Genomic DNA, 15,371 nt, shown 5'->3' with positions numbered 1-15,371 from the left:
GCAGCAAAGGGAGGGGGGAGCAACTCCAAATTAACGCCCATGATTTTGGAATATGATGTTCGAAGAGCAGGTGGAAACATACTTTTGACTATGTAGTGTAGTTAGCCTCTATGAATGGGTTAAATCTCACCCACATGACGGCGAAACCTAGCATGGCGGAATACAAGTACTAGTTAAAAACATACTGTTACAGGGACCCGCTCACCGGCCCCCAAAAAAAACACACGGAAGTTAATGGATTCAACGTCCGTTCACGTCCGACACCAATGTAATGAAACAGGCAGGTTGGTGAGGCTCGAACCCTCAACCTTCTGGTCCGAAGACCAGCGCATCATCAACAGTACCACAAAAACATATCGGCACTTAAAAACTAGAGTCGCTACAATTACAACAGTTATTACCTGGGCGCTGGACACTGGTTCTCTCCCAAATAAAACAATTCCCGTTAACACAGCAAAATATTTAGGAGCATATGCCCCTCCAAAATGGTAGCACAGTAGTCATGTCAATAGCTTGTTGGATAACAATTTAAAACTAAAACATCTATATAACTAAACCCTAATTAAGATACAAATAGGGTATTGATTGTGTTACATATCTGTGAATCGGCCAAGATGGATGTTTAGCTAGCTAGCTAACGTTAGGTTAGCAGCAGGATGCTAACAACTGTAAGGAATGTTCAGAAAGACAGCTAAACCAACAAAAACGCCTTCAAGTGTTGTTAACGTACCGTTTAACAACTGTAATGCCGTCTGTCCTGGTCAAATGTTAACAAAGCATTGTTTCTCTTCGAACAAACCACCGTGAGAAATGTTTGTTGATATAGTTTTTCCTGGCGTCCAGTTCGTTCGTCGGTTCCACCTTCTTCCGTTCTGATCCAAAATAAAAAAATAAAAAACGGCTCTCGTTCTCTTCCCAAACAGAAAGTTCACATCTTCTCGCGAGATCTCGACCAAGTCATCTTAGTAAGTCTTGGAGTTTGGTATGACAATATGTTTATTTTCATATGAAGAAAAAATAAAAAGTAATACCTCTTACATCAATCATGCAAAGTCCTATAGAAGCGAACTTTGAAATAGTCATGGTTATTTTTAAATACATACAGTGATAAAGTTGTAATTTACACAGAACGGTCATCAAGAACTCTTCTATGTTACTGTTACAAATCAAATCAAATGTATTTATATAGCCCTTCTTACATCAGCTGATATCTCAAAGTGCTGTACAGAAACCCAGCCTAAAACCCCCCAAAACAGCAAGCAATGCAGGTGTAGAAGCACGGTGGCTAGGAAAAACCCTAGAAAGTGCCGGGTGGAGAGGAACCAGGCTATGAGGGGTGGCCAGTCCTCTTCTGGCTGTGCTGGGTGGAGAGGAACCAGGCTATGAGGGGTGGCCAGTCCTCTTCTGGCTGTGCCGGGTGGAGAGGAACCAGGCTATGAGGGGTGGCCAGTCCTCTTCTGGCTGTGCCGGGTGGAGATTATAACCTACCATGGTTGAAAAAAATTCACATGCTTCTCATAACTGTCAGAGTTAAAAGATGCTTTCAGGAAAACTTTCAGGCTTCAAGGTATTTGGTTGCCCATTTTACAGACATAAATCTGACAGGCCTCCTGTCTGTCGAGGGCCCAAAATATCCAGGAGTTAAAAGTGGAGAGGAGAGAGAGAGGATTCCCTGGTGTCAACTTGTGAGTCAGCAATATCTTTATAATAACTGACCTGGAATAAACAGAGTTTACTGTTGATTAGTTTTTATAGCTGAAAGTAAAAGTTCTGTATTTTATTAAGATCCCTATTCGCTAAAATATCAATACACGCTTTTATATATTTATGCTTTAGCATTCCATGCATCAAGTACTCATTATAACGGCAACACTGCAGCCATTCACTGTCCCATATATTTGCGATCCTTTGCTCTACTGTTACAATTGCTTTTTTTCTAAACAGTTCCTGATATCCTAATCTCACAGCAACCTTGAATCCTGATATCCTGAACTCAACAGTACCAGTTGTTCTGTAAACAAACAGAAAGAATATCAATCTCACGTTTTATCCATAAAAACATGAATACTCCACAAGCAGATCCATATATTTAAGCAATAAGGCCCAAGGAGGTGTGGTAACGCGGAGTGTCTGGATACAGGCCTTCAGCCGTGATATATTGGCCATAAATCACAACCCCCCCGAGGTGGGCGCCGATGACGTGGATGTCGATTAAGGCAGCCCCCCCTGCACCTCCCCGATTCAGAGGTGTTAGGTTAAATGTGGAAGACACATTTCAGTTGAATGCATTCAGTTGTACAATTGACTAGGTATCCCTTATTCCCGTATTGCTATTATAAACTGGTTACCAACGTAATTAGAGCAGTAAATATAAATGTTTTGTCATACCCATGGTATACGGTCTGATATACCATTGCTGTCAACCAATTAACATTCAGGGTTCGAACCACCCAGTTTATAATTAAGGGCTGTGTCCAGGCACTCCGCGATGCGTCGTGCCTAAGAACAGCCCTTAGCCGTGGTATATTGGCAATATACCACACACCCCCGTGCCTTATTGCTTAATTATAAACCGTCTAGTTTGGGTCCTGGATGCTGATTGGCTGAAAGCCGTGGTATATCAGACAATATAACACGGGTATGCCTCAAAACTACTTGTATACTGTTCAATTTATGTTGGTAACCAGTTTATAACAACAATAAGGCACCTCAGGGGGGTTTGTGGTACATGACCAATATACCACGGCTAAGACCTGTATCCAGACACTCAGCGTTGCGTCGTGCCTAAGAACAGCCCTCATCCATGGTATATTGTCAATATGGAAACCAGAAAGGAAAACACTGCACACCGCTGCTCGTGCTCCCAGGTGATATTTATTTATAACAACGTTTCAGACCCTTAGGTCTTCATCAGGCGTCCACATCCCATTGGTCTCACTGCTTAAATATACGGGTGGACAAAACATTAGGAGCACTTCCCGCTCTTCCCATGACATTAGACTGACCAGGTGAATCCGGGTGAAAGCTATGATCCTCTATTGACGTCACTTGTTAAATCCACTTCCAATCAGTGTAGATGAAGGGGAGGAGACAAGTTAAAGAAGGATGTTTTAAGCCTTGAGACAATTGTGACATGGATTATGTATGTGTGCCATTTAGAGGGTGAATGGGCAAGACAAAATATTTAAGTGCCTTTGAACGGGGTATGGTAGTAGGTGCCAGGCGCACCGGTTTGTGTCAAGAACTGCAACGCTGCTGGGTTTTTCACGCTCAACAGTTTCCTGTGTGTATCAAGAATGGGCCACCACCCAAAGGACATCCAGCCAACTTGACACAACTGTGGGGAAGCATTGGAGTTAACATGGGCCAGCATCCCTGTGGAACGCTTTCGACACCTTGTAGAGTCCATGCGCCCGATAGTGCTGAATCGAGCCCACTCTCCCTGCCGGTCCTGACAGTGACTCCTCAGGAACCTCCCCAGCTCCTGGTTCATCCTCTCCACCTGCCCGTTGGACTGAGGCCGATACCTGGAAGTGAGGCTGACCGTGACCCCGTGCTTCTCCATAAAGGCCGTAATGTGAATTGGGGTCCATGGTCAGAGACGATGTCCTCCGGAAGGCCATAATGCCGGAAGACCTGCTGGAAGAATGCCTCAGTGACCTGGAGAGCAGTAGGGAGACCAGAAAGAGGGATTAAACAACAGGATTTACAAAATCTATCCACAACCACCAAAATGGCGGTGAAAACGTCAGAGGAGGGGAGATCGGTGACAAAGTCAATGGATAGATGAGAGCAGGGACGCTGAGGTACAGGAAGGGGAAGGAGTTTCCCTGCTGGAGCGTTCCGGGGGGGATTTGGTTTGGGCACATACGGAACAGGAGTTGAAGTAGCGAGTGACATCCTGTGCTGTGGGTCACCAGTATTTCTCAGAGATGGATTGGATAGTGCGAGAAATACCTGGATGTAAGCAGCCGATCCCTAATCCCTGTAGGAACGTAGATGCGCTCGGGAGGACGGTTAGTGGGTGCGGGGCTCCCTCTCCAGAACCTGGCGGATGTCCACATCTACGTCCCAGACCACAGGAGCTACGACTCGAGAGGATGGGATTATAGGTGCATTCTGGACCCTCTCCCAAATCGTAGAGACGTGACAGGGCATCGGCCTTGGTGTTCTTAGAACCTGGGCGATAGGTCAGCGTGAAGTCAAACCTTGTGTAGAAAAGGGTCCCACCTTGCATGGCGCAGATTCAGCCTCCTCGCTGTCCGTATGTACTCCAGGTTCCGATGGTCGGTGAGAATGACGAATGGGTTCCTTGAGCAAGACAAAAGGAGCTGATCGTGGACTACAGGAAAAGGAGGGCCGAACAGGCCCCAATTAACAGACGGGGCTGTAGTGGAGCGGGTTGAGAGCTTCAAGTTCCTTGGCGTCCACATCACCAACAAACTATCATGGTCCAAACACACCAAGACAGTCGCGAAGAGGGCACGACCACGCCTTTTCCCCCTCAGGAAACTGAAAAGATTTGGCATGGGTCCCCAGATCCTCAAAAAGTTCTACAGCTGCACCATCGAGAGCATGGTGCAGCTGCACCATCGAGAGCATCCTGACCGGTTGCATCACCGCCTGGTACGACAACTGCTCGGTATCCGACCGTAAGGCGCTACAGAGGGTAGTGCGTACGGCCCCAGTACATCACTGGGGCCAAGCTTCCTGCAATCCAGGACCTCTATACCAGGCAGGGGGTCAGAGGAAGGCCCAAAATATTGTCAAAGACTGTTCTCTCTACTACTACCATAAGACTGCAGAACAATTAACAATTGTTTTTACACTGCTGCCACTCGCAGGTTTATTATCTATGCATAGTCACTTTAGCCCTACCTACATGTACAAATTACCTCCATTAGCCTGTACCTGATCGTGGACATTGACTCGGTACCTGTACCCTCTGTATTGTTACCTCATTATTGTGTTACTTTTTTAAACTTTAGTTTATTTAGTAAATATTTGCTTCACTATTTTCTTAACTGTAGTGTTGGTTAAAGGCTTCTAAGTAAGCATTTTACTGTAAGGTCTACACCTGTTGTATTCGGCGCATGTGACAAATACAATTTGATTTGATTTAAAATCTGTATAATACTGGCCTGTTGGAAACTACAACTCCCTACTACATCACACAGTTCAGGCTATTGATCTGATTTATCTCTAGAGAAACTACAACTCCCTACTACATCACACAGTTCAGGCTGGATCTGATTTATCTCTAGAGAAACTACAACTCCCTACTACATCACACAGTTCAGGCTGGATCTGATTTATCTCTAGAGAAACTACAACTCCCTACTACATCACAGTGATTTATCTTTAGAGAAACGGTGCAATTGCACATTGAGCTCACAGAAAAAACTAAATGGAATTCAAAATAATTGAACAGATGTCGGTCAATTAGTTGTTTAAAAAGCGAAAAATAGGACCAACCGAGTGGTGCAGGGGGTCTATGGCACTGTATCGCAGTGCTAGAGGCGTCACTACAGACCCAAGTTCGATCACAAGCTGTATCAGCCAGAAGAGGACTGGCCACCCCTCATAGCCTGGTTCCTCTCTAGGTTTCTTCCTAGGGTTTTGGCCTTTCTAGGGAGTTTTTCCTAGCCACCCCTCATAGCCTGGTTCCTCTCTAGGGTTCTTCCTAGGGTTTTGGCCTTTCTAGGGAGTTTTTCCTAGCCACCCCTCATAGCCTGGTTCCTCTCTAGGTTTCTTCCTAGGTTCTGGCCTTTCTAGGGAGTTTTTCCTAGCCACCCCTCATAGCCTGGTTCCTCTCTAGGTTTCTTCCTAGGTTCTGGCCTTTCTAGGGAGTTTTTCCTAGCCACCCCTCATAGCCTGGTTCCTCTCTAGGTTTCTTCCTAGGTTCTGGCCTTTCTAGGGAGTTTTTCCTAGCCACCCCTCATAGCCTGGTTCCTCTCTAGGTTTCTTCCTAGGTTCTGGCCTTTCTAGGGAGTTTTTCCTAGCCACCCCTCATAGCCTGGTTCCTCTCTAGGTTTCTTCCTAGGTTCTGGCCTTTCTAGGGAGTTTTTCCTAGCCACCGTGCTTCTACACCTGCATTACTTGCTGTTTGGGGGGTTTTAGGCTGGGTTTCTGTACAGCACTTTGAGACATCGGCTGATGTAAGAAGGGCCATATAAATACATTTGATTTGATTTGATATCACGACCGGCCGTGATGGGGAGTCCCACAGGGCGGCGCGTAATTGGCCCAGAGTCGTCCAGGTAAGAGGAGGGTTTGGCCAGTGGAGGCTTTACTTGGCTCATCGCTCTCTAGCGACTCCTTGTGGCAGGCCGGGGGCCTGGAGCTTGACCTCGGTGTTTCCTCCGACACATAACTTCCGGGTTAAAGTGGGCGGGTGTTAAGAAGCGGGTGACTCGACCTTTGCCTCTCGAGCCCGTTGGCGAGAAAAAGGGATTAAAAAAAAAGTTTTATTGTCAAGTATGTCTAGGATTACAACACACTCGTTATTGTCAAGTATGTCTAGGATTACAACACAGTTGTTATTGTCAAGTATGTTTAGGATTACAACACACTCGTTATTGTCAAGTATGTCTAGGATTACAACACACTTGTTATTGTCAAGTATGTCTAGGATTACAACACACTCGTTATTGTCAAGTATGTCTAGGATTACAACACACTTGTTATTGTCAAGTATGTCTAGGATTACAACACAGTTGTTATTGTCAAGTATGTCTAGGATTACAACACACTCGTTATTGTCAAGTATGTCTAGGATTACAATACACTTGTTATTGTCAAGTATGTCTAGGATTACAACACACTCGTTATTGTCAAGTATGTCTAGGATTACAACACACTCGTTATTGTCAAGTATGTCTAGGATTACAACACACTTGTTATTGTCAAGTATGTCTAGGATTACAATACACTTGTTATTGTCAAGTATGTCTAGGATTACAACACACTCGTTATTGTCAAGTATGTCTAGGATTACAACACACTTGTTATTGTCAAGTATGTCTAGAATTACAACACAGTTGTCATGGACATTGCCTTAGTTTTCCGTATCTAAAGTCATAAACAATCTATTATCCAACTATGGATAGTGTTGTCAACAGTTAAACAACAATCCTTTATCAGTTCTGCCCGTCACTCAACTGTTCCTTAGCAACTAGCTGATGAAAACAGAGAGGGAGATATGAGACAAAGAGATGGCAACTAGCTGATGAAAACAGAGAGGGAGATATGAGACAAAGAGATGGAAATAGAGGCGGACTTTGGGTGCTTTATTGTTTATCTACTGTATTTGTGTAATTCAGACGTGCTGTCGGACAGGGACCGGGAAATGAGACGACCTGCAGACGGCGCGGCGAGTCCTGTGTTATTCTGACGTTGGTAGTGTGTTTTCAGAGGTCCCTGGTTAGAATCCTAATCCCTACGTGAGATCTTGTTCTCGTCCAGGATACATCTGAAGGTGTTTACCGGCTTCTGATGATGTTGTGGGCTTCATTTTTTGACGAGAGGATATTTTCATCTTATCTTACAGTTTGACAATGTGACTACGCAGCATCACAGCATCACAGCGTCACAGCGTCACAGCATCACAGCATCACAGCGTCACAGCCTCACAGCATCACAGCCGCTCAGTCACAGCCTCACAGCCTCACAGCATTACAGCATCACAGCATCACAGCATCACAGGGTCACAGCTCACGGTCACAGCCTCACAGCATCACAGCATCACAGCATCACAGCATCACAGCCTCACAGCATCACAGCCTCACAGCATCACAGCATCACAGCGTCACAGCATCACAGGGTCACAGCATCACAGGGTCACAGCGTCACAGCGTCACAGCATCACAGCATCACAGCATTACAGCATCACAGCATCACAGCATCACAGGGTCACAGCATCACAGGGTCACAGCATCACAGCCTCACAGCCTCACAGCATCACAGCCTCACAGCATCACAGGGTCACAGCATCACAGCATCACAGGGTCACAGCATCACAGCATCACAGCATCACAGCCTCACAGCCTCACAGCATCACAGGGTCACAGCATCACAGCATCACAGCATCACAGGGTCACAGGGTCACAGCATCACAGCCTCACAGCATCACAGCATCACAGCCTCACAGCGTCACAGCATCACAGCATCACAGCATCACAGCCTCACAGGGTCACAGCATCACAGCCTCACAGCATCACAGCCTCACAGCATCACAGCATTACAGCATCACAGCCTCACAGCCTCACAGCATCACAGCCTCACAGCATCACAGCCTCACAGCATTACAGCATCACAGCCTCACAGCATTACAGCATCACAGCATCACAGGGTCACAGCCTCACAGCATTACAGCATCACAGCATCACAGCATCACAGGGTCACAGCATCACAGCATCACAGCATTACAGCATCACAGCCTCACAGACTCACAGCATCACAGCCTCACAGCATCACAGCATCACAGCCTCACAGCGTCACAGCCTCACAGGGTCACAGCATCACAGCATTACAGCATCACAGCCTCACAGACTCACAGCATCACAGCCTCACAGCATCACAGGGTCACAGCATCACAGCCTCACAGCATCACAGCATGTATCAATGGTACATTAGGTAGTAGTCTCAGTAGGAGCATAGGCCTACCTACATGTAAAACGGCTCTCGTTCTCTTCCCAAACAGAAAGTTCACATCTTCTCGCGAGATCTCGACCAAGTCATCTTAGTAAGTCTTGGAGTTTGGTATGACAATATGTTTATTTTCATATGAAGAAAAATAAAAAGTAATACCTCTTACATCAATCATGCAAAGTCCTATAGAAGCGAACTTTGAAATAGTCATGGTTATTTTTAAATACATACAGTGATAAAGTTGTAATTTACACAGAACGGTCATCAAGAACTCTTCTATGTTACTGTTACAAATCAAATCAAATGTATTTATATAGCCCTTCTTACATCAGCTGATATCTCAAAGTGCTGTACAGAAACCCAGCCTAAAACCCCCCCAAAACAGCAAGCAATGCAGGTGTAGAAGCACGGTGGCTAGGAAAACTCCCTAGAAAGTGCCGGGTGGAGAGGAACCAGGCTATGAGGGTGGCCAGTCCTCTTCTGGCTGTGCCGGGTGGAGAGGAACCAGGCTATGAGGGGTGGCCAGTCCTCTTCTGGCTGTGCCGGGTGGAGAGGAACCAGGCTATGAGGGGTGGCCAGTCCTCTTCTGGCTGTGCCGGGTGGAGATTATAACCTACCATGGTTGAAAAAAATTCACATGCTTCTCATAACTGTCAGAGTTAAAAGATGCTTTCAGGAAAACTTTCAGGCTTCAAGGTATTTGGTTGCCCATTTTACAGACATAAATCTGACAGGCCTCCTGTCTGTCGAGGGCCCAAAATATCCAGGAGTTAAAAGTGGAGAGGAGAGAGAGAGGATTCCCTGGTGTCAACTTGTGAGTCAGCAATATCTTTATAATAACTGACCTGGAATAAACAGAGTTTACTGTTGATGAGTTTTTATAGCTGAAAGTAAAAGTTCTGTATTTTATTAAGATCCCTATTCGCTAAAATATCAATACACGCTTTTATATATTTATGCTTTAGCATTCCATGCATCAAGTACTCATTATAACGGCAACACTGCAGCCATTCACTGTCCCATATATTTGCGATCCTTTGCTCTACTGTTACAATTGCTTTTTTTCTAAACAGTTCCTGATATCCTAATCTCACAGCAACCTTGAATCCTGATATCCTGAACTCAACAGTACCAGTTGTTCTGTAAACAAACAGAAAGAATATCAATCTCACGTTTTATCCATAAAAACTTGAATACTCCACAAGCAGATCCATATATTTAAGCAATAAGGCCCAAGGAGGTGTGGTAACGCGGAGTGTCTGGATACAGGCCTTCAGCCGTGGTATATTGGCCATAAATCACAACCCCCCGAGGTGGGCGCCGATGACGTGGATGTCGATTAAGGCAGCCCCCCCTGCACCTCCCCGATTCAGAGGTGTTAGGTTAAATGTGGAAGACACATTTCAGTTGAATGCATTCAGTTGTACAATTGACTAGGTATCCCTTATTCCCGTATTGCTATTATAAACTGGTTACCAAACGTAATTAGAGCAGTAAATATAAATGTTTTGTCATACCCATGGTATACGGTCTGATATACCATTGCTGTCAACCAATTAACATTCAGGGTTCGATACATACATATACATATTGATGTAGCATAGGTCTACTGAGATGTGATCAGTCCTCATATTGATGTAGCATAGGCCTACTGAGATGTGATCAGTCCTCATATTGATGTAACATAGGCCTACTGAGATGTGATCAGTCCTCATATTGATGTAACATAGGCCTACTGAGATGTGATCAGTCCTCATATTGATGTAACATAGGCCTACTGAGATGTGATCAGTCCTCATATTGATGTAACATAGGCCTACTGAGATGTGATCAGTCCTCATATTGATGTAGCATAGTCCTACTGAGATGTGATCAGTCCTCATATTGATGTAACATAGTTCTACTCACAGGTCTACTGAGATGTGATCAGTCCTCATATTGATGTAACATAGGCCTACTGAGATGTGATCAGTCCTCATATTGATGTAACATAGGTCCTACTGAGATGTGATCAGTCCTCATATTGATGTAGCATAGGGCTACTGAGATGTGATCAGTCCTCATATTGATGTAACATAGTTCTACTGAGATGTGATCAGTCCTCATATTGATGTAACATAGGCCTACTGAGATGTGATCAGTCCTCATATTGATGTAGCATAGTCCTACTGAGATGTGATCAGTCCTCATATTGATGTAACATAGGCCTACTGAGATGTGATCAGTCCTCATATTGATGTAGCATAGGCCTACTGAGATGCGCTGTCTGTCCCCAACCTGAGGATTGATGGTTGATCGTGAAGATAGCAGAGGCCATAGAGAAGCCAGATTCAGACATCACATATAATTTCATAAAGTCCCGTTTCACATCATGCTGTTGATATAAATAATTTATAAAACATTTATAGGTTTCTTGCAGTTATTTATCCCAGTGAAAAGGGACTGGGTTTAGGCAGGAAATCTCAGTTCCCATCTCTCCACTGGGATTCTCTGCCTCTAAACCTACTACTGAGTCACTGGCTTACTGGTGCTCTTCCATGCCGTCCCTAGGAGGGGTGCGTCACTTGAGTGGGTTGAGTCACTGTTCGTGGTCTTCCTGTCTGGGTTGGTGCCCCGCCCCCCCTGGGTTGTGGTCAAAACAGGATGGTCACCTTAACACACATGGTTCAACTTACTAGACTAGGATACAATGTGTATTAGCATCAACTTCAAATAGGGTTACCGGTAGCCAGTGGTAGAGTGGTAAAAACAAATAGGGTTACCGGTAGCCAGTGGTAGAGTGGTGAAAACAAATAGGGTTACCGGTAGCCAGTGGTATAGTGGTAAAAACAAATAGGGTTACCGGTAGCCAGTGGTAGAGTGGTAAAAACAAATAGGGTTACCGGTAGCCTACCCTCACACAGCCGAGGCAGTACTACACACATGAACACCAGTAGAACAGGTAGCCTACCCTCGCACAGCCGAGGCAGTACTACACACATGAACACCAGTAGAACAGGTAGCCTACCCTCGCACAGCCGAGGCAGTACTACACACATGAACACCAGTAGAACAGGTAGCCTACCCTCGCACAGCCGAGGCAGTACTACACACATGAACACCAGTAGAACAGGTAGCCTACCCTCGCACAGCCGAGGCAGTACTACACACATGAACACCAGTAGAACAGGTAGCCTACCCTCGCACAGCCGAGGCAGTACTACACACATGAACACCAGTAGAACAGGTAGCCTACCCTCGCACAGCCGAGGCAGTACTACACACATGAACACCAGTAGAACAGGTAGCCTACCCTCGCACAGCCGAGGCAGTACTACACACATGAACACCAGTAGAACAGGTAGCCTACCCTCGCACAGCCGAGGCAGTACTACACACATGAACACCAGTAGAACAGGTAGCCTACCCTCGCACAGCCGAGGCAGTACTACACACATGAACACCAGTAGAACAGGTAGCCTACCCTCGCACAGCCGAGGCAGTACTACACACATGAACACCAGTAGAACAGGTAGCCTACCCTCGCACAGGCGAGGCAGTACTACACACATGAACACCAGTAGAACAGGTAGCCTACCCTCGCACAGCCGAGGCAGTACTACACACATGAACACCAGTAGAACAGGTAGCCTACCCTCGCACAGCCGAGGCAGTACTACACACATGAACACCAGTAGAACAGGTAGCCTACCCTCGCACAGCCGAGGCAGTACTACACACATGAACACCAGTAGAACAGGTAGCCTACCCTCGCACAGCCGAGGCAGTACTACACACATGAACACCAGTAGAACAGGTAGCCTACCCTCGCACAGCCGAGGCAGTACTACACACATGAACACCAGTAGAACAGGTAGCCTACCCTCGCACAGCCGAGGCAGTACTACACACATGAACACCAGTAGAACAGGTAGCCTACCCTCGCACAGCCGAGGCAGTACTACACACATGAACACCAGTAGAACAGGTAGCCTACCCTCGCACAGGCGAGGCAGTACTACACACATGAACACCAGTAGAACAGGTAGCCTACCCTCGCACAGCCGAGGCAGTACTACACACATGAACACCAGTAGAACAGGTAGCCTACCCTCGCACAGGCGAGGCAGTACTACACACATGAACACCAGTAGAACAGGTAGCCTACCCTCGCACAGCCGAGGCAGTACTACACACATGAACACCAGTAGAACAGGTAGCCTACCCTCGCACAGGCGAGGCAGTACTACACACATGAACACCAGTAGAACAGGTAGCCTACCCTCGCACAGCCGAGGCAGTACTACACACATGAACACCAGTAGAACAGGTAGCCTACCCTCGCACAGCCGAGGCAGTACTACACACATGAACACCAGTAGAACAGGTAGCCTACCCTCGCACAGCCGAGGCAGTACTACACACATGAACACCAGTAGAACAGGTAGCCTACCCTCGCACAGCCGAGGCAGTACTACACACATGAACACCAGTAGAACAGGTAGCCTACCCTCGCACAGCCGAGGCAGTACTACACACATGAACACCAGTAGAACAGGTAGCCTACCCTCGCACAGCCGAGGCAGTACTACACACATGAACACCAGTAGAACAGGTAGCCTACCCTCGCACAGCCGAGGCAGTACTACACACATGAACACCAGTAGAACAGGTAGCCTACCCTCGCACAGCCGAGGCAGTACTACACACATGAACACCAGTAGAACAGGTAGCCTACCCTCGCACAGCCGAGGCAGTACTACACACATGAACACCAGTAGAACAGGTAGCCTACCCTCGCACAGCCGAGGCAGTACTACACACATGAACACCAGTAGAACAGGTAGCCTACCCTCGCACAGCCGAGGCAGTACTACACACATGAACACCAGTAGAACAGGTAGCCTACCCTCGCACAGCCGAGGCAGTACTACACACATGAACACCAGTAGAACAGGTAGCCTACCCTCGCACAGCCGAGGCAGTACTACACACATGAACACCAGTAGAACAGGTAGCCTACCCTCGCACAGCCGAGGCAGTACTACACACATGAACACCAGTAGAACAGGTAGCCTACCCTCGCACAGCCGAGGCAGTACTACACACATGAACACCAGTAGAACAGGTAGCCTACCCTCGCACAGCCGAGGCAGTACTACACACATGAACACCAGTAGAACAGGTAGCCTACCCTCGCACAGCCGAGGCAGTACTACACACATGAACACCAGTAGAACAGGTAGCCTACCCTCGCACAGCCGAGGCAGTACTACACACATGAACATTCATGAGCCATCCATAATTCACCAGCTTGGAGTCGTCGCAGATCATAACATAAAAAAAAACACAACTTTGCTGACATTAACGACATATATATAACAGTGTTTTGTCATTATTAAGCATTTAACAGTTGAACTAAAAAAAAAAAAAAAAAAGCCTGTATGAATCCTGGATCTCAGAGATGTCAGGAAATGCCCTGTCAGTGTTACTATGGCTACGTAACATGTCATGATGTTTCTCCATTGAAAACAGTTCTCATGGGCACACAAACCCTCAATAACGTAGGCCAATGTCACCGCAAAATCTAATTCTGCTAAACAAGAGAGTCGACTTTTACGGCCCACTGTCATTGCATACGGCCCGCTGTCATTGCATACGGCCCGCTGTCATTGCATACGGCCCGCTGTCATTGCATACGGCCCGCTGTCATTGCATACGGCCCGCTGTCATTGCATACGGCCCGCTGTCATTACATACGGCCCGCTGTCATTACATACGGCCCGCTGTCATTACATACGGCCCGCTGTCATTACATACGGCCCGCTGTCATTGCATACGGCCCACTGTCATTCAGAGGACTGGAGCGGAGGGCGACAGGTCGACCAGTCATTCAGAGGACTGGAGCGGAGGGTGACAGGTCGACCAGTCATTCAGAGGACTGGAGCGGAGGGTGACAGGTCGACCAGTCATTCAGAGGACTGGAGCGGAGGGTGACAGGTCGACCAGTCATTCAGAGGACTGGAGCGGAGGGTGACAGGTCGACCAGTCATTCAGAGGACTGGAGCGGAGGGTGACAGGTCGACCAGTCATTCAGAGCCCTGGAGTGGAGGGTGACAGGTCGACCAGTCATTCAGAGGACTGGAGCGGAGGGTGACAGGTCGACCAGTCATTCAGAGGACTGGAGCGGAGGGTGACAGGTCGACCAGTCATTCAGAGGACTGGAGCGGAGGGTGACAGGTCGACCAGTCATTCAGAGGACTGGAGGGTGACAGGTCGACCAGTCATTCAGAGGACTGGAGTGGAGGGTGACAGGTCGACCAGTCATTCAGAGGACTGGAGCGGAGGGTGACAGGTCGACCAGTCATTCAGAGCCCTGGAGTGGAGGGTGACAGGTCGACCAGTCATTCAGAGGACTGGAGTGGAGGGTGACAGGTCGACCAGTCATTCAGAGGACTGGAGCGGAGGGTGACAGGTCGACCAGTCATTCAGAGGACTGGAGCGGAGGGTGACAGGTCGACCAGTCATTCAGAGGACTGGAGGGTGACAGGTCGACCAGTCATTCAGAGGACTGGAGTGGAGGGTGACAGGTCGACCAGTCATTCAGAGGACTGGAGCGGAGGGTGACAGGTCGACCAGTCATTCAGAGGACTGGAGCGGAGGGTGACAGGTCGACCAGTCATTCAGAGGACTGGAGCGGAGGGTGACAGGTCGACCAGTCATTCAGAGGACTGGAGCGGAGG

The 15,371-nt window shown here is 47.4% G+C and overlaps 1 protein-coding gene across 1 annotated transcript in view; it reads right to left on the bottom strand.

Annotated features, from left to right (window-relative positions):
- LOC106595325 (E3 ubiquitin-protein ligase RNF19A) overlaps positions 1-904 on the bottom strand; it is a 66,513-nt gene extending 65,609 nt beyond the window's left edge. Inside the window, exon 1 of the mRNA XM_045712133.1 lies at positions 731-904. The gene's annotated coding sequence lies outside the window, so the exon portion shown is untranslated. The remainder of the gene's footprint in view (positions 1-730) is intronic.
- Between the last annotated feature and the right edge of the window lie 14,467 nt (positions 905-15,371).

Source organism: Salmo salar, unplaced genomic scaffold (genome assembly GCF_905237065.1).
Source record: "Salmo salar unplaced genomic scaffold, Ssal_v3.1, whole genome shotgun sequence".
NCBI lineage: Eukaryota > Metazoa > Chordata > Actinopteri > Salmoniformes > Salmonidae > Salmo > Salmo salar.
The sequence above is the reverse complement of the archived record's forward strand: the minus strand, read 5'-3'. Positions and strand labels throughout refer to the sequence as shown.